This window comes from Clinocottus analis, unplaced genomic scaffold, assembly GCF_023055335.1.
Source record: "Clinocottus analis isolate CAN_PGR_092001 unplaced genomic scaffold, fCliAna1.0.p SCAF_7, whole genome shotgun sequence".
In the NCBI taxonomy this organism is placed as follows: domain Eukaryota; kingdom Metazoa; phylum Chordata; class Actinopteri; order Perciformes; family Cottidae; genus Clinocottus; species Clinocottus analis.
Window position 1 is genome coordinate 8,346,439 of NW_027176229.1, and position 27,230 is coordinate 8,373,668.

A 27,230-nucleotide genomic window follows, 5' to 3' on the forward strand; every position below is an offset into this window, starting at 1 on the left:
TCAGGTCACTTCTTTGTGCTTTTCTTTCGAGAAGAGTTCAGGGGTTCACGCTGAGCTCACAGCCCTGGAGCCCAGTGAGGTGCCACGGGGCAGAAAGGTTACACCTAGCTGGACTCCTATAGAAACCACCCACACACCTCAGTAGCACGCCAGCAGGGAGCGTTACCCAGACAGAGAGATACATAGAATGACAGCCGATAGAGAAAAAGACTTGGCTAGATGAGGCTTCCATAGCAAAGTTTCTTATTTAGGGACATACAACTGTTTTTGTATGCACTTATCTTTGTTTTACAGCTTGTTTTTTGTCTTTTTTGTGTTGCCTACAGGTCACCCTGTTAGTTATCCGGCACACTGAGCTGCAGAGTGCCACACCACTAAGGTTGTTAATGAACAGCCTTCATTGCATTTAAGTGAAGCACTAATGGCTCACAGCAGAACTGTTGAGACAAACCAACTTTCCAAAGCCAAGTGAGTAAATGAAACTGAGGCCATCCACCCGCCTGTTACACTGAAACATAAGCGACCAGATGTGAGCAGTGGAACACAGTGGTTTATAGTTACCATGTACAGCAGGGATGTTGTAGCACACCTGCCATAGTGATCAACTGTACACGCTGTGGAGCATACAGAATAGCCAACAACTTTGGGACGTGCTCACGAGCCACAAGCACAGTGTTCACTGCTGCTGGTCGACACGAGGAACCAACATGAAGCGGGAGCCGTTCAGTGAGCATCCAGTGTGTTTTGCAGTTGGTTTAACACTGAATATTGAGGGGAGAACATTAGCTTTTAGCTTTTGGAGGCATTTGGTGACTACTCATCCCTCCCCCCCTCAACTCCCACAGCGATTATACACTTGCACTTTTATTCTTTTACTTTGCTATTTCACTTTTCATTCATAAGCCATTCAAATCCCTAGAAGGCGAGCAAAAGCTGCAAAGGAAAATAGCAAGAGACACTTTTACCTGACTCAACAGCTACTAATAAAGTAGGTGCCCTTGAGCAAAGCACTTAACCGAGCTAGATTCAATGTGCTCAGTGACTGCGAGAACACCGGACACAATGAAAGAGCTGTGCTTCTGGTGCTGGGCAGTTCCCAGTGGCCAAAATTAGCAGACTGTGGTTCTACTGGGCAGCTCCCAGGAAGGAATGTGCATTTACTGTAGAAAAAATGCAAAGCAGGACATTGCTAAAGAAGCGTGTGCATACTCAGCAGAAGGAAATCCTTCTTTGGATGAATAAATGTATGAAACAAAAAGAAAACTGCCAACGACAGCTATACAGTTAGGGAAATCAACACTCATCAGCTGAAAATGCACCTGGCAGACATACAGTACAGTGTAGACAGATATTTGTTGAAGAGAAGAGTGGTGCAGTGAACGGTGAGAGGAGTGAGAAGAGAGCGGTGGTCCCCGTTGCACTAACCCAGGGTCTATTAGAGCCTGATTGGGAGCATTAGAAGAGAAAGACGATACAGAGACTGCAAACAGCGCTCCTCTGGCCCGGCTCTACATTAACCACGGCCTGCTCTCTACTTTGTTGAACACTCGGTCTGATCGATAAGCAATGAGGAGGAAGGGGAGGAGGGTATATAGGAGGCGGGGAGGCGCGCAGGAGAGAAAAGAGGTCCAGGTTTACGGGAAGATAAGCCGGGATCGATCGAGAGACAAGGGCTGCTGCTGCGGGGAGGGAGGATGGAGGAATGCGAGACGCGGCAGGCGCACGCTTGTCCACCTCATCAAACCTGACGGAGGGGAACCTGTGAGCGTGAGGACACTTGGGCCGTGTCAATATGCTTACAATTGGTAGCAGAGGCCTCTCGCGTGTTTACTGCAACAAAGTTAATATACTGTAAATCTCAAAGGGGGAGCCGTTACTCAAATAGTGACTGATGTGATTAGCAAGCCTAAAACCTTTTAGCATACGGCACATTAACACAGCAACAACAATCACGACGATGTAATGTTTTTTTAATTATTTTTTTTCATGGAAATGCTGTTCTTATTCGTCCCCTGTTGAATTACTCCAGTCCCTTCTACTTTGCTGTTTTTGACCGTTTGGTTTATAGTGAAGCCACTATCGGTGAAACTCAACATTTCCTGCATATCATGCTTCACATTCACCGTTTGAGCTGCTGGAATACTTTTAATGTGAAACATTGCAAGAAGTGTGGAGCATCTCACATGGCAGAAACAACAAAGCTCTCAAACGTGCATTTATAATAAGTAATTATTAGAAGTATAGTACCAACCTATCTACATTGTATTCATTAACAATGGTATTGAACAACTTATTTTACCAGGTACAAACATAAATGTAGACAGATGTTGTTGATGGTTAAAACTAACACAAACACTTCCTCGAGAACATTTAAATCCTACAAGGAAAGATAAGAAGTACTGTCTGCCCTTTGAGGCACTGCAAGTACGTGTTTTAATGTAAAACATAACTGCAGGGAGACAGGGAGGTCTGTCACTAAAATATAATACAATATACAAAAAAACAATCAAGATAAGGAACAAAGGCCCGTCTCTTGCTGCAGCTGTATGTCTTGTTATATGACGTGTGCAGTACATTTATCAGTGATACCTGACACCTGTCACCCAGCCTCGATGTGCATAACCTCCACATCCCTCTTCCTCCCTCTATCGCTCTCTCCATCTCTCTCCTTTGACTGTAATGTCCTCCTTTATTTGTCCTTCCTCACCCTTCTCTTCTCCCAAAGCTCTTGGATGACCATGGTAGCACCCTGTCAGGGAAAAACTATTCACGATCGTCCACCAATATCCTCACAGAGATAAACACACAGAGATAGAGAGCGAGAGAGAGAAAGAGACACTACCAGAATTATTAGAGAGAACGAGGGATATTGTGACAGTGTGTGAAAGAGACACACACACACACACACGCACACACACACACACACACACACACGCTCACACACAAACACTTAAAGACAAAATGAGGACTGAGGAACAGAGAAATATTGCCAAAGGCTGTTTTTTTTCAAGCCTCTGTGTGTTTGCAGTATGTGTGTGAGCATGAATTGTCCGTTGTTGTCGTTGTGTGCTTATGTGCATCCCTCTCTGTATTCTGTTTGTGGAAGTTGAGATACAAATAATGACTTGAGTCCAATAGTACTTGCTTGCTCAAACAGACAACTGATGGTCCAGAAGATGGCCACACACTGAATGGCACACCAGTCTCTCTCACATACATGGAGCATGGTGATGTATGATATTACCATCGTGGTGATATCAGCGTCCCACTAGGGCCTGTGTTTAGAAGTAAAAGGAGCAGCAGAAGGTGAAGGCCAGGTGAAAGCGCCAGCTGACAGTTTGTCTACAGCCTGTTGTTCTCCTCTGTTGTCCTCCATCGTGCAGCACGGATTCTTCTCAACACTTACGCACACATTTCAACCTCGCATGAAAATGTAAACTTTTGATATCTAGTGTTAAAAATCTTTTTTTAAAGTTTAATCGAGATATAAATATAGAGATGAAGTGTAAATTAGATCATATATTTAGATGCATTGAAACTAAAACTATCGAAACGCAAATCATAAGATGTATTTTCAGTAAACTAAACTTTAAATCCTGTGCACATTCGGTCATGTTCACTTTGCTACCGGCAGAGCAGAAATTCACATGTTTCCCTTTTCTTCCTCGATCCTTTCTTCCTTGTTTTTCAACTTTTACCCTTTGGCAAAATATGGCTGCCTCCCATACACTCACAAGAGGAAGAGGAAAAGGTGTGAGCGTGCCACACACACATTCTCAAACCTCATAACCTTCAGCATCTTTCTGAAGGAAAATGCCCTGAAATCTGAAATCCAATATCCTACTCAAATTCAACTTTTTTGTTAGCTTTCTTCTTATCTCCCGGCTCAAGCAAGCTCTCCACTGCTTTCCCTTTGTCTCGCTCCAGTCTAATTTCTTTCCAGGAGTACCTGAAAATGCCTGTAATTTCCTCATCCTGTTTTGAAAACGATCACCCCTCCTCCAGCATGGTTTTGCTTTTTCCTTCCTATTTTCATTTTTCATTCACAGTAACAGTGCTGCTGTTTGCTGAGGAAGGTTTTCAGAGGAGGCAGAAAAGATACCACAGTTTTTCTTCTCCAGACTTTCTTCAGATTTTTCTTCCTTACTTGTTTTCTTGTCCTCCCTCACGCGTCTTCTTGATCTCCCTTTCAGATGTTTGGTGTTTTTTCTCCTCTCTCGTCTTTGTGAATGTTGAATCGAGACACTTGACTCAGATGAAGGTCACATCGGGCTAAAGGAGAAGAACAAGAGAAGGGTAATGAGTGTCGGGGGTGGATGTTTGTGTGCGTGTGCAAATACGTCCACGTGAGATTGGCAAAGGCTGCTTTCATCATTTTAATGTCTCTCTCAGAGAAGACCTGGCCGCCAGTCTGTACACACTCATAAGTATCCACACATACAAACTGTGCTGCTTCCATGCACACAGACAGCTGGTGAACTACTGAAGCTGGCCAGCCAGACAGGGACATGATGGAGAACCAAAGTAATGAAGTGGTACATTTCTATGGGAGCTGTGGTTTTAAGATAACATTTACATTTTTGTTTAGTTTTATTAAAGGTTTAAAATGTTAATACGTGCTCCACTAGATGCCATTATGTACACCAAATCACACAAGATGTCTGACATTCTTGTAACTATTGGCCTTTTCATAATGTTCAAAAGTCATTGACAGAGCTTTGCCAGAAAACAGAGGAACAAAGGGAGCTCGGACGTATTTTCCTGTTTCATTCTTGCCGGTGACGCAACAGGACGCGCTGGGCGACTGCGGCTCAGTGTGAGTCCTTCAATCAGAGGATCGGAGGTTCGATCCCCGGCTCAGGTTGCCCATGTCGATGTGTCCTTTGACACTTAACCCTAAATTAAGGGCGGCTGCATGTAGCTCATGGGGAGAGTGATTGTCCTAAAACCACAAGGTAGCTTTCCTGATCTCCAGCTTATCAAAGTGTCCTCAAGCATCACACTGAACCCCCACTTAGCTGTGAATAATTCCCTCACTGTGGGATTAATAAAGGATACAACAAAACTGTGCATACGGTGTATAAATGTTAGTTATTCTTGATGGACAGGTGGCACCTCAACCACAGCCATCGGTGTGAATGGATGAATGATGTTGTGGTGAAGTGCTTTGAGTGGTTGAAAGACTAGAAAAGTGCTATGCACGTACAGGTCTATTTACCATTTAACATTAGTGCGTTCTCGAATTCCTCTGCAAGTGGTTTAAGTGGCCATTCACACTATCTAGAACATCTTGTACAATTAACTCTTGTCTCACAACTGCGGGGAACGTTATGTAATGGGAAGGTTGTATAAAAGGGGATGATGCAACACAACAACAGCCAACAAGCTACAAAAGCTTCCTTTCCCTTGAAAAAAATCTATGTTGCCGTTCAATGACAAATGGCATGAACCCACGTGCCAAAGCTCACCAAAGTTAAATATGATGCAGCCATTGCCTTGGCTTGCCTTATAATTGCTGTTTTGGGTCCTAATACGGACCTGAAACACACATTCTGGCATACAAAGCCACACACACACCTGAACCCTTAAAGCTGCTCACACCCATTGGATTGGATTGGCCGTGTGTGTTCGTGTGTGTGTGTGTAGACGCTTAGATTCATGTCAACGTCAATGGCTCACTAATCAAGATAAGAGCGCCGAGAACCAAGCAGATACTGTCTGTAACTTATGGGCCTGTTACACAGAGGGCGCATACAAAGCCAACAAAAAACCTCGGACACATCATAGTTCATTCCCTGCTGTCAATAAACTAGACACTGGAAAACCTGCTACACTGTGAGCACACTGCCCTGCACTATATATCGACTGCAAAAGCCGTGACGTCCGTCAGACTTTATTGATTGAACGCGGGAAACCCCATAAAACCCTGTTATAGAAATCAGAAATCTTTGAAAAAGGTCTCTCATTTTAGACTTCTGGCAAATTTAAGTGAATAGCATGATGCCCTTGTTATATGAAAGCAAAATAAAATCTGAGTAGCTCCAAACTCAACTCAAACAGCGCTTCATGTTTCAAATGGCCTATTTATCCAAAGAAGTAGAAGGATTTTCTCACCCCGTAAGAAATCAATTAATCCTTCATCACTGGGCAGTGACAATGTGAAACCTTCAATTGGCCTGCTTTTCATGCGTTTCTGAAGCGAGCAACCAAAGACGGGATGAATCCTCTTTTGATGGTTACAATAAAATAAAAAAAAAGGATGTTACGTAAGAATCAATTTGATGTCAGGTCCTTCAAAAATTGAGTTAGTTTAATTAAATGCGCTGGAAAGTGAATTTAGACTTAATAAGAAACCTCACGACTATGAGTCACCCACCATATAATTGTGTATTTGTGTGTATATGTGTGTGTGTGTTAACTGCTTCTGGTGGAGTGTTTAACCCTTCAGCATCTCCACCTGGGACCGCACCGGCAGTGTGTCTGCTGAAGCTTTAACAGCGGCAAAAAAACTTTAAAGGCTGCTGGAAAAAAAAATCTCCCCGAAAGGAAATATACTGCTGCTACTGAGACCACTGGCTGTGCCCCCCCACCATCCCATACACACACGACTATGTGACAACACAGCAGCACACTGGCCATCTCTGGTGGATTTTTCCTAAATAAGTAAGTCATCCAGACCTCAGCTTTCCATTGGTTTCATCCAGGGGAACACAGCAGCCAAAAGCCTGCAAGGCTCCACACAAACACAGACATACACACACAAACAGACAAACACACACGCACACGCACACACACACACACACACGCTAGCACATTAACACACAAACCACTGCCACACACATATACTTACATATATCAAAAACCCAAACACACACAAGGCTGAAAAAGGAGGAAGAGTGGGTGTTGTGGAGGGGGGAGTAGCAGGATTTCGTGAACACCTGCACACACACACACACACACACTTTCACACACACAGGGACACACGAACACACGCACACCTCCAGCTGCTGGCTGCCTGTGTGCTTGACAGGCAGCACAGTGAGGAGCTGTGTGGAAGCCAGCCAGCCGCTTATGAATCAGCAGTGACTAACAGTTTAAACCTGTACTTTCTAAGCTAATCGCCTGCGTGCTTTTTGTAAATGCATACATGTGTGTGTGTGAGTGTGTGTCTGTGTGTACGTGTGTGGGTGGGTGGATGTGTCGTATACCCACGCCATGTGTGAGCATGGCAGAGTGTGCCTGATTGTGTGTTGATGTGGAGGCGCCTTCTCCATCAGGCCCAATTGTGACAGCCCGGACCTATAATTGCTTTGCACCAAATTTGACATTGTCTAAGCTGACAGCACCCTGATGAGCAGAATAAAAGTGGAGTGACGATGTACCCGTCACTTCCTCGAATCTGCCTCGACAAGAGGCACAACTCGATGCTCCGTTTGATCGCTGCGCACGACAACGCGACGGGATGCTAATGGCATACAAAGGCCCGAGCTTTGAGCCTGTGCCAAGGTGTGTGGGTTTGCTTCGTAAGAGTGCACGGGTGTGCGTGCGTGTGTGCGTGCGAGTGCCAGTAATGGCAGCTCTAATCAGCGGCTGGATTGGAAGAGGCATGTGGCAATAAAGCCCAACAAAATGCCTGCCAGTCCCTATTAGCGCCGAGCACTCTCTGAAAGCGTGGCTGACGACACACAGATACATACACCCGCACACACACACACACCATCTTGGTGGACATCTGGCCAAGGTCACAGTGAAATCTGGGCAATGAACATCAACTGCACCCCCCTTCTTACTCCAGCACCACCTCCACCACTCGCACCCCTTTAAAGCTGCAAAGCCTGACTTTACAGTCGTTGTCGTTCCGAGTGATTCGGTCGTAAACTGTGACCCCACTAAGTGCGGCCTGTTACCCACTGGTTGTGATTTACGAGCTAAAATTAGAGGTGGTCGCCATTTACTGGGGTCATTATCAGCGCCGAGGCACGACAGAGTCAATTGCCACTGAGATCCCTCATGAGGGACGTCCATCCATATTTCACTGAGAGATCGATTATTCAATGTGCTGTATGAAATGACTGATATTCATCTGGCGGTCCACCATTTGTCTTCTCCGTGCTCTGCCCTGTGTGTGAAATACTGCTTCTGCTCTGTGCTACCATTCCTTTTATGTGCTTTGAAAGATATGGGGTTTAGACGATTATTATTGAAGATGGCTGACGTTAGATCAATGATGAATTTGATACCACTTTTATAAGTTAAGAATTTACTCAACCTATAGATTAGTTGTAAACCATTAATAAGAATTACTTTTGAGTTTGCCAAATAGCCTTTGAAGGATTGGACTTCAGACTAAAACTGGGAATAATTTATTTAAATAAAGAGTTGCCTATTCTCCTTTAAAGCTTCTAATATCTTTCTGTCAGAAAAATAAACGGCAAATGGTTTTGCGCCCACAAATTTTCACTATTTATACTTCATGACTGCTCTAACATTATCAGTACCAGAGGAAAAAGCCCCCCTTGCCAGTTCCTGAACTTTGCAGCTGCATCCCACAGCCCAGATGCTATCAAAGCCTCTGGCGCTGCAGTCGGTCAGAACGCATCCACCGAGTTTTTGGCAAACGTGAACGAGAGGGTTCGAAGTCCTATTGTTTCTGCAGCGTGACAAGAAGAGAAAAAAACAACAACAACCAAACTCTGCCTTTGTTGATGTCGACACATAAAGTGATTGGGATTTTTTTTTTTGTTGTCTTTCAGTGAAGTGGGACCTTTCCACTATCATCCATTCATTTCCTGTGCTTGACCGCTTCGGATGCTTTTGGCGAAACATATCGGGCTTGATCTGAGGAGCCGTGATAATTATTCTCACTGTGCCAGAACACACAGGAGCCTCCACGGACACGAAACACCGAGCAGCACTCGCTGTGTGAGCTAAACCGAGGAAACATTAGTCAATACATCCCACAACGGCTTCTATCACACACTCACAACACTTGATCTGTTCTGAAAGTTGAAAAGGGATGAAATCCCGACATGAGGGCAGAGAGTTCATTCAACTGAATTAGTAGTATTCTTGAGCTTTGGGGTGTATGCGCATGAGAAGAGGAAAGCCCTGCAAAATGAGGTGCTGGGGTGAGTGCTCCGTGTGCATGCATGCGTGCGTGTGTGTGTGTGTGTGTGTGTGTGTGTGTGTGTATGAGACATCTGTTTACATAAGAGGGAGGATGTGATTGTAAAGCACTGGCTTGGGCTGTGGCCTTTTCACAACGAGGCCCAGAGTGGTGAGGAGATTTATCCCAATATCTGTCCCATAAAGGAGTAAAGCCGGACAAATCCGACCTGCTAATGAAAGCGCTCCACGCCGGGCTTTTCCCTGGACCACTTTCACTCCGGATTTCTGCTTTTCTCCCAGCATACTCTTTCTGGGTGTCAAAACACAAGTCAACTTTACCATCTTGTGAAATGTCAGATAATAATGTGAATGCTGAAAAAGGGCCGCTGTCCACTTTTCTGTGTTGGTTCACCATTCCAGGTCTCGCCTCCTCTGTTTTCATCAGGCAGCTATTTTAAGCTCTGCTAAACACATGAAACTTTACCTGCCTAGCACCAAACAGCACGCGCACACACACACACACACACACCCACACACACACACACACACACACACACACACACACACAGATAGCAACAAGCTATTGAGAACACAATGGAGCATTCAGCAGCTGAAGAGCTTTCTTTCTCTTGTGGATACTAAAATAAAGCTACAAAGAGAATGAATACTGGACACTGACCATGAACCGCAAATAAATAAATAAAGTAAAGTTATTGACATACTATTCATACTTTTATCTCGACCTCAAACAGTATTTTCAGTCTAGTTCTGAAATCTAGAAATACAGGTTGCAGTGTTGCAGACGACAACACTGGAAAGATGAGAGTTGGAGAGAGGAGCTTCTAATGGAGGACGAGCAATCAAAGCGTCGGCTTATCTCAAATATTTCCGACGTCAATGCTGAATAGTTAGTGAATTTTAACAATGTGGACGAGGTCGCAAGATTTCAATATGAGCAAGACTCGGTTAGTCTCAATAACACTCTCTGTGGGTAAAAGTTGTTGTTGTAAAAGTTATATTAAAATCTGAGTCAGTGGCAAAACGAGCCCTTTTAGTGACTGTCTGCTATTGCCGGTCTCTCTCTCTCTCTCTCTCTCTCTCTCTCTCTCTCTCTCTCTCCCCCCCCCTCTCTCTCTCTCTCTCTCTCTCTCTCTCTCTCTCTCTCTTTCTCTATCTCTCTCTCTCTATTTCTCAGTTGATGCCATATCTCTACCGATAATAAAAGCCTATAATACACATTCTTTGCTTCTTTGGTTGCAGGTTGCCTATACCCATTCCTGCAACGGCTTAGTTCCATGGCTTTCTGGCCTGTTGGAGAAATGTTTTTCTTTTCTTAAATGCATGAGAAAAAAGAAGCATCCATTAAAAGTACACTTGAAAAAGTATTTCTCTTCTTTGTAATTTCACAGCACTGGTCGTGACTCATGTGAATGAACTCTTTACAAAGACGACCGACCTCTTCTGACTCAGTGTTTCCTTAAAGAAGACCCTGAACCATTGCGGGGGAGGACGCAGTATTTCAGGTCTCGCTCGGGCCCTGAAGAACAATGGTGGCTGCCGGTGCTGAATAAGTAAACCGGGTAAACATACAGCTCTCTGCATACTCTGCGATATTATAGACTCAATCAAGGTCAAAGCCAGAGTATTTTTTCTTCTTCTTCTCCTGTGGAATAACCAGAGGCCGGGATATCCTGTTTCATTAGCTTTCCTCTCACTGCTGCTGCCGTCTGTCCAACAAAATGTAACTGGCTGAGGTTCGGAGCCGCAGCTGAAATAGCAAATAGCCAGGGAACCCTACATGGGTGGAGGATTATTGACGGAGAGGAAGGTTAATATATGTGAGCATGGATCAATTCATGTATCTACTCCTCTTAGTGTGTGTGTTCATCCATCACATGCATATTTCCATTGGGCCGTGTACGTGTTTGTGAAGCTCAAAATGCGCATGTGTGAAAACTCACATTTGTCCTTGCGCGAGCATGTGTATGTGTATGTGTGTGCGTGTGCGTGTGCGTGTGCGTGTGCGTGTGTGTGTGTGTCTGACAGTAACAGCGGGAGCTCCATGCATTATCTCATTACGTGGCTCTCCCAGGCTACAGGAGGGCCTTATCCCTAATGGCCTCTGTGTTCATCGCGGTGAGGCAGAGAGAGGGCAGAAATGAGGGCCACCCTCCCCCTCCATGGTAACTGCCAGGACCCCTGGGGGCCCATCGCAGGGCTGGCTGTCCCGCTAAGGCGGCGGCTCCGGCCTTTGGGGACCAATACAAAGGGGAGCTCGACAGCCAAACAAATAATATCACCTTCCACTACTGACCACGTCTGCACCAACCTAACCTGACTCTGTATACAGTATATCATGCTTGCCCAACTTTGCTCATCCTAATCTTTAAAGCATCAGTTCACCCAAAGAACAAGTGCATATGATCTCCCTTACCTGTAGTGATACAGTCATGAGCCATGCAGGTATTTTGGGGCTTCATTTTCCTCAAGTTCCAAAATGCTCTTACAGGAAAACTGCTTTACATCTTGAGTATCTAGGGAAAATGCTGAAGAAGCTGTTTGAATCTTGCACACAGCATCCTGCCACCACAGCAACAGAAAGCAAATATATGGACGGAGAGAAACTACAAGTCAACTGACCCTTTAACCAAATCATACTCGGAGCGATGACAGGCAGAAACACCCTGCACTTTGAAGAGAATTATTCATCTACCTATCCTTGTGAGGACATCTGTTCTGTAACACACACACACACAGTAGGTAACCGACGTCTACACACACACACAGTGGACTCAACCTGTTTAGCCCGACATAATGAAGCACATAATCACATCCACGTACGCTGAGACACAAAGGAGTTATATCAAGACGGATTATCCCTGTTACACCCACACACACACACACAGACACGTGCACACACAGACACACAGATGAGCCTGCGTGCACGCAAAGACGCGTTATGAGCCTGTGCAGCTGAGTGCAACAACCTCAGACTGTTGTCACAAGATGATAAAAGAGAATAAGAGAAGACAGGATATATGAATACATAAGATTGTAGTTATTCTTCTCAAAATACTAATAATTTGATGCTCGATGAAGGAGCCACAAAGAGTGGAGACACATAAATAAAGGAGAAAAAGGAGCACACGGGTCATCTTTATTAATAAGCCCTCTGACAACAAACACACTCACATCAAGGCCCTCACCCTCCCTTTATCCTTACCCCACCCTCCCTTCCTCCCTTAGCTCCTTGAGAAATGGCAATCGCCAGACTGATGGTGGTGGTAGAGGAGGAGGATGGGGGGGGTCTGTCTGTAACCACACACACACACACACACACACACACACACACACACACACACAGAATGTGTAAGTTGGCCTAGACACGGCATGTCAGTGATCTGTCAGAGGGTAACAGCGCAGAACAGGTGTGTGTATGTATGTGTGTGTGTGTGTGTGTGTATGTGTGTGAGTCTCTGTTTTTTGGGGAAAAGCCAAAGAGAGGAAGGCCAGAGGAGACGCACACCGACACACTAAGAAGCATGCCGCGGCTCATTTGTTCCCACTGACAGGAGCAGAGGGATGGTTCTCTACAGGGCATGTTTAAGGGTGGAGGACAGGTGTGTGTTCAGTGTGTGAGGGAGTCGGAGGAAAAGGAGCTCAAATCTGCATCAAAGCCGACGAAAGAGCAGCAGCAGCAGACAAAGCAAGGTAGCCCTTCTAGCTAACAGCGTCCTCTACTTCTTTCTGATCTGATCCATCATTTGCCGTGGGCTAAGTCTGTCCCTTACGTGTGCTAATGAAAACTAATTTCAGCAGATGTATAATAAACAAGCTTAAACTTTCTGGATCTACACACACCTCAGGAGCACAAGTCTGGGTGGAAGCTGTAAGTCAAGAGTGTTGCCTTCAGGTCCAGCTCCGTCTTCACCTCGACAGTCTGGTGCAGCCGGGTTGGTCCGTTTCTTCAGCAGGAGCTGCTCTGCCTCCAGACCCCAGTGCTGCCAAAGCCTTTCCTCATTTAAATGAAGGAAGGGGCTGTGTTTGCCCATGCAGTGAAAAAGCCGAAGACGGATTCTGCTTCAGTGAAATCATTAGCCGACATGATGTATATATATATGGATACATATTTTTAGCTTTGATATTAAAGTGAAGCACAAGCTTCTGTAGGTGGCAGTCTTTTCCTTTTCAAGCCACTGCGGCTGTCACTATCGCGCTAAACAAGATGCCTCTTCTTCTAGTTATTCCAAACAAACTGCTGGTGCTGCTGCCAAACACAAGACGCAGAACATCCCAGGATGCAGTGTGTTCGAGAGGATTCTTCTGGAATGAATTACATAACTCAGAGTGTTTGCTGAAGCAAAGCGCAAGTAAAACAAACACATACAAACTTTATGAACTGAGTGTATGTTTAATCACTCGTATGAATGACACACAGTATGGTTCCCTGTTGTATAATCACAATAAGATATTTATTACGTGATGTACATTTGGTGTTAGGCTGGATTATAAACCGTGACATTTCTTCAAGGGAGCTCAGGAGCAGAACATGTGACACACTTCAGCATCAGAGGATCCTCTTGCTCAGTAAATGCAGAACAGCTGGTTGATTTACACAATTGGCTCTGGTTCGGCTGCATTAACGTTCGGTTGAAAAGCGATCTCTTTTTCCACCCCTACGAAGCAGTTTTACGGTATTTGTGCTTCTCTGGGGCGATGACACCGAGAGTGAGGGCACTAACACAAACGTGGCCAGCCGGGTCTGAGCACACGGCGTTGTTAAAAATACAACGTTTAGACCTCTGAAGCCGGTGGACGTCTCAAAACACTATTTTTACAGCGTGGGTCACATCTTGTGACACTCCCCTCTCCCAAAAAGAAGAACTGAAGTGTCCTCAGGCTCTTGAGGGAGACTACATTTGCTATTGCACCAAACGCTCGCTTTCTTATGTAGATACAGATGTCGAGTCAATGATCGTTCCAAAATGAAAGTGATGAGACACCAGGAATTTATGTTCATCTCCGCGTTGTGCGGCTCAGTAAACGGTAAACAACTGGCAGCCCAGACACCACGACCGACGAGGATTATATCACGTCGTCATGAGATCACAGCGGGCCGGGAGCCAATCGCTCAATGTGCTTTAAACTGTCAGGACCGGAGGAGACGAGGTGAAGCTCTCCACTCCAACCGGCTCACTTACATCTTATCCAATTCCAGTGTGAGCTTTACTGGAATCAATGGTGGTAATGGACAGTGAGAAACCGTGTTAAAGTGTAATGTTGCCCGTTAAATGCAGTTGCCGGCCGTTCGATATGGGTAGAATGCTCGCCCTGTAATGTTGTGAGGATTCATTCGCTCTTTCAAGTAGCAGTGGGGAAAGGCTTGAGATTGCCAGCACTTCAGCTAGATCATGGGTGTCAAACATACGGCCCGCGGGCCGGATCTGGCCCGCCAGGGGGTCCAGTCTGGCAGAAAAAAAATCGATTTAAAACCATAACTTTTTCTTTTTTGATCCATTGCTTGTAAGACAGACATGCAAACCATTGATCCACAGTCACAACTAATGTGAGCACTGATATTAGTGTCTTGGAAGTTGTTAAAAATGGATCACGTCATGAAAGTGGCGTCACAAACGTGTCAAAAAGCGAGGGAATCTGGAGAGCAGAGCCCATGTAGATAAACAGTGCGCTGATGTCTGAATTTTTGGTCTTTATGTTTCTAGTTAATTGTTGGAAGACCTTAAAATAAGGTTCATCACCCAAAAACCTTCACCTATGATTTAAACATAGAGAAATATTGTCGTTATTATGCTGTGATTTTACTGATCCGGCCCACTTGAGATCCAAATAGGCAGCATGTGGCCCCTTTACTAAAATGAGTTTGACACCCCTGAGCTGGATATTCAGGATTAAAACATGGAACAATAGCTGAAGAACAAAATGGATTCAAAACTTTCTTTTTTTTTTCTTACTCTCTGACGCTAGCTCTACACATGCAACATCCAATAAAAAACATACAAAGATAATTCTTTAAGGTGAGTTAGAAGCTCCTTATGGCAAGTATCACGCCGGCTGCAGAGAAAAATCATTTAAAAAAATCATTATTTAATCTACATCACAATCACAGACGGAGACTCAATAAAATCAGCTGGATTCTCACCAAAACCTAAAGATCTGCTTTTAGAACGCACAATTTATTCATACAAACTGTCATCACATGCAGCTTTGTCGCTGGGGAGCTTTTTCAACTTTCCATCAACTGTCACTAATTGCAGACCATTTTGAATAACATCAGCATAAACAAACCTGCCTCCAAATGAATGTGAAGCTCACTGGTAGCCGACACACGCTGTCAGCCCTCGAATCAAAAGCTCAGCACTCATTTTGAGATGGAAAAAATGTCTTCAGTCAGTCAAATTGAAGCCACATCTGCCCATAACCAAACCCAGTGGTGGGCTGACGGTTTACACAGACGAGCAGCGCGCTGGATGTGTGAAAGGTCCAGAGACAGCTAGTTATTTTACTTATTGAATTATCTAAAAATTAGGACAAATACGGAGACGCTTCAGGGAAACAAGTTCCAGAATTCACAGATGATGAAAATAAAAGTCAAGGAGGTAAACAGATCCAAACAGATCCAAAAGTAAAGCTGACCACAGCACTTCTACAGTAATGGAAAATCTATATTAAAAAAAAGAAGATACAAATAAATACTCAACAGCACAAACACTCTAGAAAGAGAAAAAGTGCGCTCCCTGGCCCTTTAAGTCAAGGTTAGAGGAAAGAACTAGGCCATTTTGTTGCTGCAATGGAAAAACAAAAGCGGCAGGGTGCCTGGGTGGCAAACAGGGAGGGGGGAAAATGACAGCGGTTCAAAGAAATCAAATGAAGTCTGACAATAAATGAAGTGCAAAAGGAGGCCTGTGGTCAACGAGCAGAAGTCAGAGAGCGGCAGACGACAACGATCACACTCTCTCTCCCTGCCCTGTCTGTTTTATCTGCCGTATTCGCTGCTTTCCTATTCCTGTCTGCATCACTCTATCTCACTTTTTTTGATTCTCTTTCATCATTTCAGACACTTCTCCGGCTCCCACTTGCTCTATATGAGTTTACTCCATTCGTTCATTTATTTCTGCCTCCTTCTTTCTCTTCAGTCTGTCTGGCATTTTCTCTCTCTCTTTGCCCCCCCACCTCCCCCTTCTCTTCCCTCTGTCTATTTAGCTGCCTGACATTGTCTCTTTGTCTCAATTCAGTTACTTTTATTTGAAGGATAAGACGACATTTTGGGGAATTCACTTTTTCGCTTTCATTTCAAAGAGTTATGAAAAGATTGACGCCACTTTCATGTCCGTACACTGAATATGAAAAGTCAAGAGACGGTTAGCTTATCATAAAGATGGGAAGCAAAAGGAAGAACTACCACTTCGACAAAGAAATAGTTAAATAGTTGGAAAGCACGCTTATATGCTTCCTTTCATGAGACAGGAAATTTGAAAATATTGGTCCAGGCTGGAGCTGGGATGTGTTTAGCTGAGTTCAGCATAAAGTCTGAAAGCAGAAGAAAACAACACATCTGGCTCTGAAAAATACTCACAACACAGAATTAACATGTTGTATCATGTTGGTTTAATTACTTCAGCCGAGCGAGGGAGAATGATGTCTATTCATGTCATTTGATTCCTTTTTTATAACCAAAATGTTGAATGATTCCTTTAACTTTTTCAGGTGGGTTTCTCCCTGAATCTCTCTCTCCCTCTTGTCTGAGTAGTGTTGACTCTGCAATCCCTTCATTTAAATGAGGGACGAGGAATCCAATCCCACGTCGCCTTTGCTAGAACCAATAATTCGATAAACCCACTCCAACTGCTGCCACTACGCGCACACACACACACACACACACACACACACACACACACACACACACACACACACACACACACACACACACTGACAGAGATAGACAATGATGTCTTCATAGTTTAGTAACAACAGCCTGGTGTGCTTTCTCAGGTGATTGTGTGTGTGTCCGTGTGTGTGTGTGTGTCCGTGTGTGTGTGTGTGTGTGTGTGTGTGAGGGTGTGTGTGTGTGGTGTGTGCATGTGTGTGCATAAGGTATCTGAGGTATAGATCACAGCTGCAAACATTTTATGTTTTAATACTAATTTAAAGTATTGTGTGTGTGTGTCTGTGTGTGCATATGTGTGTGTGTGTGTGTGTGTGTTTAGGATGATTTAACATTGTGTTTTCGTGTGGGAGGTGTGACGCAGTATGTATGACAGAACAAGAAAATTTGAGAACGCAGTGTGTATGAATGTGTCAGAATGCTACAGCGCATGTGTTTGTTGATTTTAGCAAAGCTCGCCCCTACCCACACACACACACCCTCTTTTTCCCCAAACCTGTGGTGCCTTTGTGAGTCAGTCCCGTCAGTGTGTGTCTGTGTTTGTGCGCGCACACATCTTAATTTCCCAGCTTAGACAAACCCAGCAGAGTTTCTAGTAAATGTTGTAAATAAAGTCTAGCAGGATCTCTGTCTGTCATACAGCTGTGGTAACGCACACACACACACGCACACACACACACACACAAACACAAACACAAATGCAGACACACACAATAAGCAGATATATATTTATACATAATTAATAAGATGAAAGGAAAAAGAGACCCAAAGCACTTAGACAAAGGCACACACACACACACACACACACACACACACACACACGTTCAGACACAAAGACGTAAAGATGCACACAGGTTACCACACGTACACAAAGATGCAGACACAAAGAAACAGCCACACCGTCTCCGACATGAGGCATTGGCACAGACACAAAGAAACAGATAGACACACACACGCGCCTGAGCACAGACAAAGAAACACACACTGCGACAGACGACGAGGCCTGACGACATGCAGCACATCCAGCACCAGCACTGTGACGCAGAGGCTACAACGCCGCCCGCTGATGAGCAACACAACCCTGACGGTACGAGCGCTGAGGCAGCACGCTCCGCTGGCAAACGCAGCTCCAGAGAGGACGCTTTTCAGAGAGACGTTCAGCAACACAGCAGCTCTGTTGAACAAAGCCGCCGCCGAAGAGAGAGCCCACACATGAACACACACAGCTCACACCCTCACACTGATCTTATGACGGAGTGTGAAAACTCACAGACCTGTCTCAAAGTTAACGGGCACATCCCTCACATTAGACTTGCCCGCCTATGATTTTATATTACAGATGTTTGTATTTGTCAAACTGGGCCAGAGGTGAAGCGATTAATGCAGCTGCTATTGTGTTTTTCTGCTCCACTTTGTACATTTACAACAGTTTAAAAACTTGTGCTAAATACACCTGATAGTTTGACACTTTGGGCGTCACACAAAATAAATGTGTTGGGATGTGAAGGCAGGAACTAGGTAACGTGTTAGCTTTTAGCTAACACGTTACCTATTTAGTCAGTATAGTTTTCAGTTGTAAGGCTTTTACACTTGGGGGGTTTAAGGACTTAACATGTAGACTTTAAAATAACAATATTAACTTTACCAGCTGGAGTAAACACTACAATGTTCAGCAGGTATTGGTTGGGAAAAAGACAAAGGGGTCCAACAGGTGAAGTAGTTTGCTGAAGAGCTATAGAAGCATATCATTATTTTGCGGGGAGCTTTTTTTTTTTTAATGTTGGCTCTGATTACCATTTATCACAGCAGCTCAGCACTGTTTGTCAAGTCTGAATCTGTTCAACGCCAGTGACCCCGCAGCAGTAACTGTGGCTGTTGCACGTTCAACAAAAATTCCACAGTGTGTCATTATGGTGCTGATGTGTTGCAGAGTAACAATTTAAATAAACATTTTGTTGCGTTTGTAATAAATTCCGAGTTGTATATCTTCTTCAGTCACGCTGAAAGACTTCCACACTGATACATGTCGCGTGCGTGTGTTGTTGTGACTTTATTCTCCGTGCCGCTGTGTGCCCACGTCCAGTGACCATGCCGTGACAATGGTGGCGTGCGTGTGAACATGAGGAGTTTTTAAACGGCTGCCAATAACATATTGTTGTTTTTATCAGTGTCAGCCAACTGTAACATTGTGCACTGACTTATTATCAAGGCACTTTCCCTTTGGTACTGTGTCCAGAAGTCTTTTTTTTTTTGGCATACACACATGCGCGTTGTCTCTTGCCACTTTCACACATTTATTAAATGTACATAGTTTGACATTTCGGATAAGTGCACTTATTTGCTTACTTGCTGAGAGTAAGATGAAACAACCGACAGCGAGCCGATCGTCTTAGCGTTAAGAAACATGTGGCCTGGCTCTGTCTAAAGGTGTAAAGCTCACTATCTGTTCAAAAACAAAAGAGTAAATACATTGAAAAAGACCAGAACATAAACCCCCCCACAAGTAATTCATTTTACATTTTGGCAGCTTCTCAGAATACAGATAAGCTCAAAAGGCACAGATAAATGAATACTGGAAAACACTCCGTAGTGGAGGGGTGGGGCTAGTTGTTTGACTAAGTGTTGGAGAGGGACAGAGAGAAAGAAACACTCTGCCACACACACACACACACACACACACACACACACATCCTGCTCAACACACAGACACACGCACTGAACACACATAGAGCAGCTAACTTAATTTCAAAATCAATTAATTAAAAAGCGTGCTCCTCTCCCACAGGGAGTGAAAGACAAATTTGAGGAATTTAATCCTGGTACACAAAGCAGAGCTTTTCAGCCGCAGAGATATGAGCGGACAGGAGGGATGGAGGAATGGAGGGATGGAGAGACGGAGGATGGATGGTCAATGAATTTTAAAAAGGGGAGGCGATTTAACTCAGTGGCCTCAATTTGACACGACTCACACTTGCCTTTCCTACTTTACTGTACTGCTTCTCCCATTTCTATCTATCTATCTATCTATCTATCTATCTATCTATCTATCTATCTATTTATCTATCTATCTATCTATCTATCTATCTATCTATCTATCTATCTATCTATCTATCTATCTATCTATCTATCTATCTATCTATCTATCTATCTATCTGTCTATCTATCTATCTATCTATCTATCTACCTATCTATCTATCTATCTATCTATCTATCCATCTGTATGCAGTATATATTATATATAATATATCTATCTATCAATATCTATCTAGTCTACTGTTTCTCCCATGTATCTATCAATATATATATATATATTTAAATATAGTGATGATAGATATCTACCTATATATCTATCCATCCGTCTATTTTCTGATGGACTGAATAGAAGAAAAAAGCACAATCAGCCGATAAAGTGAGCATGATGGAAAGAGAGTGAGCGTGTATGTGTGTTGGTGGGGTTCATGAGCATCACTCTCTCACTCCCCTACTGTCTCCTTCTATTAGTTTTCAGTCTTTAAAAAAAAAAGAGAGACCTGTTATTGATTTTTTTGGACGTATAGAAGCAGAGCGGGGCTTACATTTAGTTTGTGTGTGTGGTTGTGTGCGTGCGTGTGTGTGCGTGTGCGTGTGAGCGAGTCTGTTTTCCGTGGCTGGTCTTACCTCGGGCGAAAAAAATCATAATAAAGAGTTTGTCTTTCTTTGCTCATTGGTGTTCCTAAAAAAAAGACTTTGCCTAATAGGTACGGGGAAAAAAAAGAAAAATTCTGCAAGATAAACTGTTCCATATGCCACCAGCGTGAGAGAGAAGATTGAGACAGTGTGAGTGCACTGCAAATGTGTGCGTGTGTGTGTGCTGATGAAAGAGATTCAGCTCTCACTGTGTGAATGTGTGAGTACAGGTAAGAGTGAGAAAATGCAAGTGGCCTTCCATATTTGTCTGCTGTTTGTCTGCATTATTGAACACTATGAGTGTGTTTGAAAGCCTGTGAGTGTGTGTGTGTGTGTGTGTGTGTGTGTGTGTGTGTGTGTGTGTGTGTGTGTGTGTGTGTGTGTGTGTGTATGTTTGAAAGCTTGAGGAGTAAAACAAGAAGTATTCAGGTCCTTTTGTGTTTTAAGACGCTTATGTAAAAGTAGCAAACAACAATAGTCTTGGACAGTGAACAGTGTCAAGGGTGTGGACATCCTGATTACAGAAATGTAATACCATGAACTGAGAGATTCCATGATTCTTGATACCAAATTTAATACCACAGTAAAATAAAAATACAAATCAGGTTATAATTCTGTAAAAATGTTCTCATCCAACAGCTGGATTTAATTAAGTTTCCTGCCATTTTCTTTTTACAAGATTACATTTACACAACCTAATTTATGCTTGGAAAGCCTGAACGTGTCAGAGCGTTATACAGTACATGTGAAAGGGTGTGAGTGTAACAGGCTGCATGTGAAGAGGTCTATTACAAAAATACAGCGAGTGCACAGCAGTGGAGACTAAAGGGGAGAAAAGTGAATAAGAGTGAGCAAGATTGAAAGAGAGCGGGAGAGAAGAAGTTGAAAGGCATGTTGGAAATTGATGGAGTAATTGTTGACTGCTGGTCGACTCTTATCTTGGTTTCTCAGGTCTGTTGTCCGGGCAGGCTGGCTTTTTTTTTGTGCTTTCCAACCTGTGTCTCTCTTTCTCTCTCTCGGTGTGGACCAAACCTGGCAACCCGTATGTCTTTCTTTATTTTCCCCCTCTTGCCAGTCCTTCCCAATGCCCATCTTTCTGTCATATTATTGTGGCCTCGTCCATTGAGCAATTATGTCTTTTTTTTCTCTTTCCATCCCTCTCTTCAGACAGCCAGACATCCTGTGGAGAGCAGTGGCCTGGAAAAGAGCAGCATGAGAGGGGGGGAGTGCAGCCAGCCGGGGGTCAAAGGTGAGTCTGGAGTGGGATAAGGGCGGGTGAGGGGGCAAACACAGGCTCTGTCTGTCACCAGCCACATTTCTTCTGAAGAATTACAGTGCCTGAACTACATATCAAAGAACTAAAAGGTTCCTTCAACCCAGTGTTTTTGCATGTACATAGTGGTCTAGAGCTGGAGACCAACGCTGGTGGCAGGTGGTCGCAGAGGTAAAGACATTTAGCAGCCTTATCTAAAAAAACACGTTGAAAACAAACAACCCATTTACCTCTGCATGGTATTTATTGATGCACGTTAGCTGTGCATCATCTGTTGAGTGTTTGATGGGTATTTATTTATATATCAGAAAACCGACTGCAAAGCCAAACTATATTTTGACTCTCAACGTTGTTGAAGAACCTTTGAGCAATTAAACACTTTTTAACCATCAACCATACATGTTGTGGAAGGCCGAGACCATGTCGAACTTTCACAGACTGCCAGTATTGAGTTGCATGAAGAAGTAATATTTTTAAAGAAAGGATTTTAGACTAATGTGCAATGCCACAGGAGTGTACAATTCAAATCGTAAAAGTCCAACAATGTTCTTCATATCCAAATATTCATTGCAAAATAATATAGTACATTTGTTTAAACAGACCACCAAACAGCAATTGGGTACTTCAGGGCTCACCCCAAACTGCCCCATTGGATCTGCTCAGCGGCGACCAGCAGAAGCCTGTGGTTGTACTGGGCAGCTCCCACTGTGAAGGCAGCTAGCAGTGGTTTGTACTGTGAAGCCATCATTTTAGTAACACCATAGCACCACTGGGTATAAAGACGCTGTCCATATCAGGATCAAAGTGTGATCTTCCCCTTCACGAGAGTGTTTACTGGATGTGGTGTTCTTGTTGTCTGCAGGGCCTCGTCACGTCTATCGTGGGCATCCTATATGCAAAGCAGACGAGTAGGTGGGCAGGTAGCATCGTCAACATAAACAAACAGCAGGTTTGGGATGTTCAGGCATGATTCTGTGCCGCCTGTTCACTTTTCATTCCAGGCAAAAAATAAAGTCTTTTATAGGAAGCAACAGCAAAAGAGACAAGTTGCAGCAGTTAGCAGCTGCTTATGAAACTATAAACACTGTATATGGAGAAAAGGAGCAGTGACTCATAAGTTTAGAGAAAGCATTTGTCATAAAGGATCCATGAGCCAAAATCTGATTGGTTAGGGAACAAGGCGTCTCACTCCTCCTCATTTCAATCGTTTTCTACAAAATCATCTGAGCCTTCACTGAGACATCTCCAATGGAAGCGTATTTCACACATTGTCTGGCATCCTCTTCACACTTGCCAAAAGGATCACGGTGTTCGAAAGAAATACTTTCTTGGTCCTAAACAAAGGTCTTGATGGGCTGAGTTTCCATTAGGAAGTGCAACGCTATGTTAACTTTCAATTTCCAATTAGAGGTGCTGCACTGGGTAAACATTTACATTTTCATTTAGGAAAGCTAACGAGTAACTTTGAGTTCCAACAGGCCACGATGACATTCGACACACAGCGGGACACAGGCAAGAGTAGCTCTCAGTCTCCCAAAAGCTAAGTAGCTAAGCTACTCCCAAACGCGAGCTCAGCTGAGCTCTAAAAGAGCGGCCATGTAGGGGCCCTCCTGCTTCCGATAAGCCTGCTCGGGCCCCTCTGGAGTGCCTACCCTGGAGAGAGCCATTAGCCAGGCCACAGCTCCTTCCTGGATAAGCTGCAGCTTACCAGCCTGCAAGCCGCAGGGCAACTTTTTATTGTCCTTTCAAAACTTTATGTGTGAGTGTGGGGCGATAGCTTAGGAGGGGCTGGACGTGTTGGAGTCTGCAATACAGTGTGTGTGTGTGTGTGTGTGTGTGTGTGTGTGTGTGTGTGCGTGTGTGTGTGTGCGTGTGTGTGTGTGTGTGTGTGTGTGTAGGCTCAAGCTGGGCTCTCCCGGCACTTCCTGCCCACTAACGGCCAGTCCCACGGTAGGGAGGGTGAGCTCTATCGGACCAGAACAATGCCAAAAAAAAGGCTGTCATAAAAACAAACTACCATGCTCTGGTTAGCAAGGGGAAGAGGAGGGGAGGGGCCTACATAGCCGCCAAAGCCCGCTGCATCTGCAATACACACACACACACTTGCAGATATCCCGTCCATGAGCTGCTATTTTTTACTGTTATCTTTTGTTGGGTATTCGTTCTCATTTGCATACACACGGTAAACATTGCATGAAAACAGCAAGAAGGAAGAGCTAAATGTGCATGTACTCAATGCAAAGCACACTCACACACGCACGCACACACACACACACACACACACACACACACACACACACACACACACACACACACACACACACACACACACTGTTGCCACTGACAGTAAACAATAGGAACCTCTGCATTCAAACTGGGCCCAAACAGCTTTGACGTGTCACCAAAACCAGAATAACAAAAAAAGAGAACAATTCCAGCGGTCCTCTGTACACAAAACAGAGTGTACACAACTGAGCCAGAAAACATCTGCTGAGTCGGGACAAACAAAACAACAAGTAACCGACGAAGAAGCGCATCGGGGGCCTCAGAAAACATTCTAAACACCTTACACAGTGCCCCCGAAACACAGTTGGCGCGCTGACAAAGGGTTTTTGGCCGAGCATATTAACATCTCGATTCATATCCAGCTTTACAATTTCAACCACGGCCAACATGGGCAGGATGAAACAGAAACGATGAGTGCAGCTGCTATCTGGAGAGGAAATTACCGGAAAAGTATTAAATATGATTTCTATGATCAAATGATGACTTCTCTCCCCGAGTCTGCCTTTTACTCAGTTAAAAGATCAAAACACATCGCATGGCCAAAGATACTCTAAATGGATGGACTCTGCTATACAGATGAAAAGCCGTCGTGGCAACTCATTAAAGGAATAGTTCAACATTCTGGGAAATATGCTGAACTTCCTTTGTGCAGAGCGTTAGACAAGAAGACTGATACCACTCTCCTCATACAGCTGAGTGTTACATGTGAATGTGGAGCCACGAGGCGAGTTTGGGTTCGCTTAGCTTGGCAAAATGTTTCCTCAGACGATATGCACCTTCACAGTTGCTAACAGTTAAACCTGCTATATGTTTATATTCAGTGAAATCAATTTCTCTTACATTGTTTTCACTAAACCCAGCTCAATTACAAGTAGGCAAAACAATCCATTTAATCGCCCTAATTTTTACATGTACTAGTTTACATAAAGACTTGGATGGAAACCCATTTATTGATAAAAGCAGATCAACACAGAGATGCACAGTCCGAGAGACAGAGAGAGAGAGAGAGAGAGAGAGAGAGAGACACTGGCGGACAGCAGATGGCCAACAGTGGTCAGCTGGTAACAAACAAGCAGGTCAGGACTCTCCTCTGCCACATTCAACCACTCATAAATAATGCAGAGGACACAAGCCACCCGGAGCATCCAACAAGCTCCTCTCAAGACCTCCAGAGGCAAATAAAGGCAGATAGAGCGAAAAGACCTTTATGTCATGTCATCATCAACGGTGATTCGATTTGGCTGATGCATTCTGACGATAGATTTAGAATAGGAGCAGAATGGATTCAAAACAACGTAGCGGGCTGGCCAGAGCTGGGTCCATTTCAATGTGTACAACTGGTATTGCAATGCCTCGGTCTTCCATATAAACTAAACCACCTGAAGAAAAGTCCCTGAGGTGAAATGTTGTCGTCACGACTAAAATGAGCAGTGGAAGTAACGGCAAGGTGTCAAAGTGCAGCATTACAGATCCCACATGGCGAATGCAGGGCCTGCCCTTCTCGGCCTGTGATTGGCTTACTCTGATAGTTTTAGCCTGAGCCTTAACCCTAACCAATCTCAATCCTCATGCCTTAAATTAACCAATCCAGTCGAGGAAGGTAATGAGTACGAGCAAATCAGAGGCAGAGTAGGTCCGGTCATGCCTTCACTGAAGCAGAATTTGTAATTTTCCCTCAAGATCTGCGTCCAGTCTCTCCCGGCAAGCTGCAACCACATTGAATGTCCCCCACTAGCCGCCATATTGTTTGTATGATTAAAAACAGTTCCATTCTGAGTTTTATATTTGAAACATTAAAGATCAGAATGGAAAGCTTTGATAAACACAATTTCCTGAATTGCAAAAGTGAACACATTTGGTGCATCCAGCTGTACTTGCTCGACAGACTCGCCTCCAGGAACGTCAGTATATGCACCATATTGGATTTTCCACCAGCCTGACTTTACTGGAAACACTTTCCCTCCCTCGGGGCTTATTTATTTATTGATTGCCCCAAAGGGGGGCTGTATCATTAATAGAGAGTGGTACATATTTATAACTGCCTTGTGTTCCATTATTCCTGAAATACAGCTTTTCTTTCTTGCAAAATTGTTAATTTTTTGATGATAATGCCAATACGACTTCATTTAATTTAACAGAATTGATTTTGAGAGAACGATCCATAGAGGCTGCTTCCGAGGCATTCAGGATACTGACATGACTATTGTGTCACCAAAAGGATTATACTACTTTTCTCCATCCAAGCATAGTTTTCATTCACAATGGGCTGAATATGGACTTGTCTGTTCAATTGAAGTTGAGCTATATAAGTGGTAATGCTTACACTTTGGCAATGCAAAAATGACCTCATTATGCTACTCGAATTGAGCCGAAACGAGTGAGAGAGAAGAAAAAGGGGGGGAAAAAGTGTGTATGAGTGGGCGAGAGAGGCAGAGGGTGAGAGATACACAGAGCTCAGAGGGAAGGGCTAAGTGGCAGAGGAGCAAAACGCTTCTCGTCTCGGAACAACGGCAATCACAGCCGCTGCCAAAACCCTCTGGATCCATTTTCAATGTCTGATGGAAACTTCTCAACAGGCTTTAAAGCCACTGAGAGGGGCTGGAGGTTGTGCAGTTTGATGTGTGTGTGTGTGTGTGTGTGTGTGTGTGTGTGTGTGTGTGTGTGTGTGTGTGTGTGTGTGTGTGTGTGGACGTGCATACTTCGGCTTGTTTGTGTTCTCTATTAGTAGTGCCTTCTGGAGCATTTTAGCATCAATAAATTATACGTAGCTGCATCAACTTTGAGACGTTGGAAAGATTCTCGTAAACAAATGAGCCAAGAGGAGCTGGAAGAGCTGAAGGCACGATAGATAAAGAAACATGAGCAAACATCAACACTTGGACAATACATGTGGTGCATCAGAGAAATATAAAAGCTAATTGGGAAAGTTCTTACTGCATAAGGAAATGCCCGGGAAATACAACAAAAAAACAATCTGATACAAAAACAATGCGC

At 44.0% G+C, this 27,230-nt stretch overlaps 1 protein-coding gene across 2 annotated transcripts in view; it reads right to left on the reverse strand.

Annotated features, from left to right (window-relative positions):
- Positions 1–27,230, reverse strand: part of sema4c (sema domain, immunoglobulin domain (Ig), transmembrane domain (TM) and short cytoplasmic domain, (semaphorin) 4C) — an 84,300-nt gene that overhangs the window by 52,060 nt on the left and 5,010 nt on the right. The window contains exon 2 of one of the 2 annotated variants that reach the window (XM_068566273.1): positions 4,148–4,272. The exons of the other annotated variant lie outside the window; for it this stretch is intronic. The gene's annotated coding sequence lies outside the window, so the exon portion shown is untranslated. The remainder of the gene's footprint in view (positions 1–4,147; positions 4,273–27,230) is intronic. 2 annotated transcript variants of the gene reach the window in all.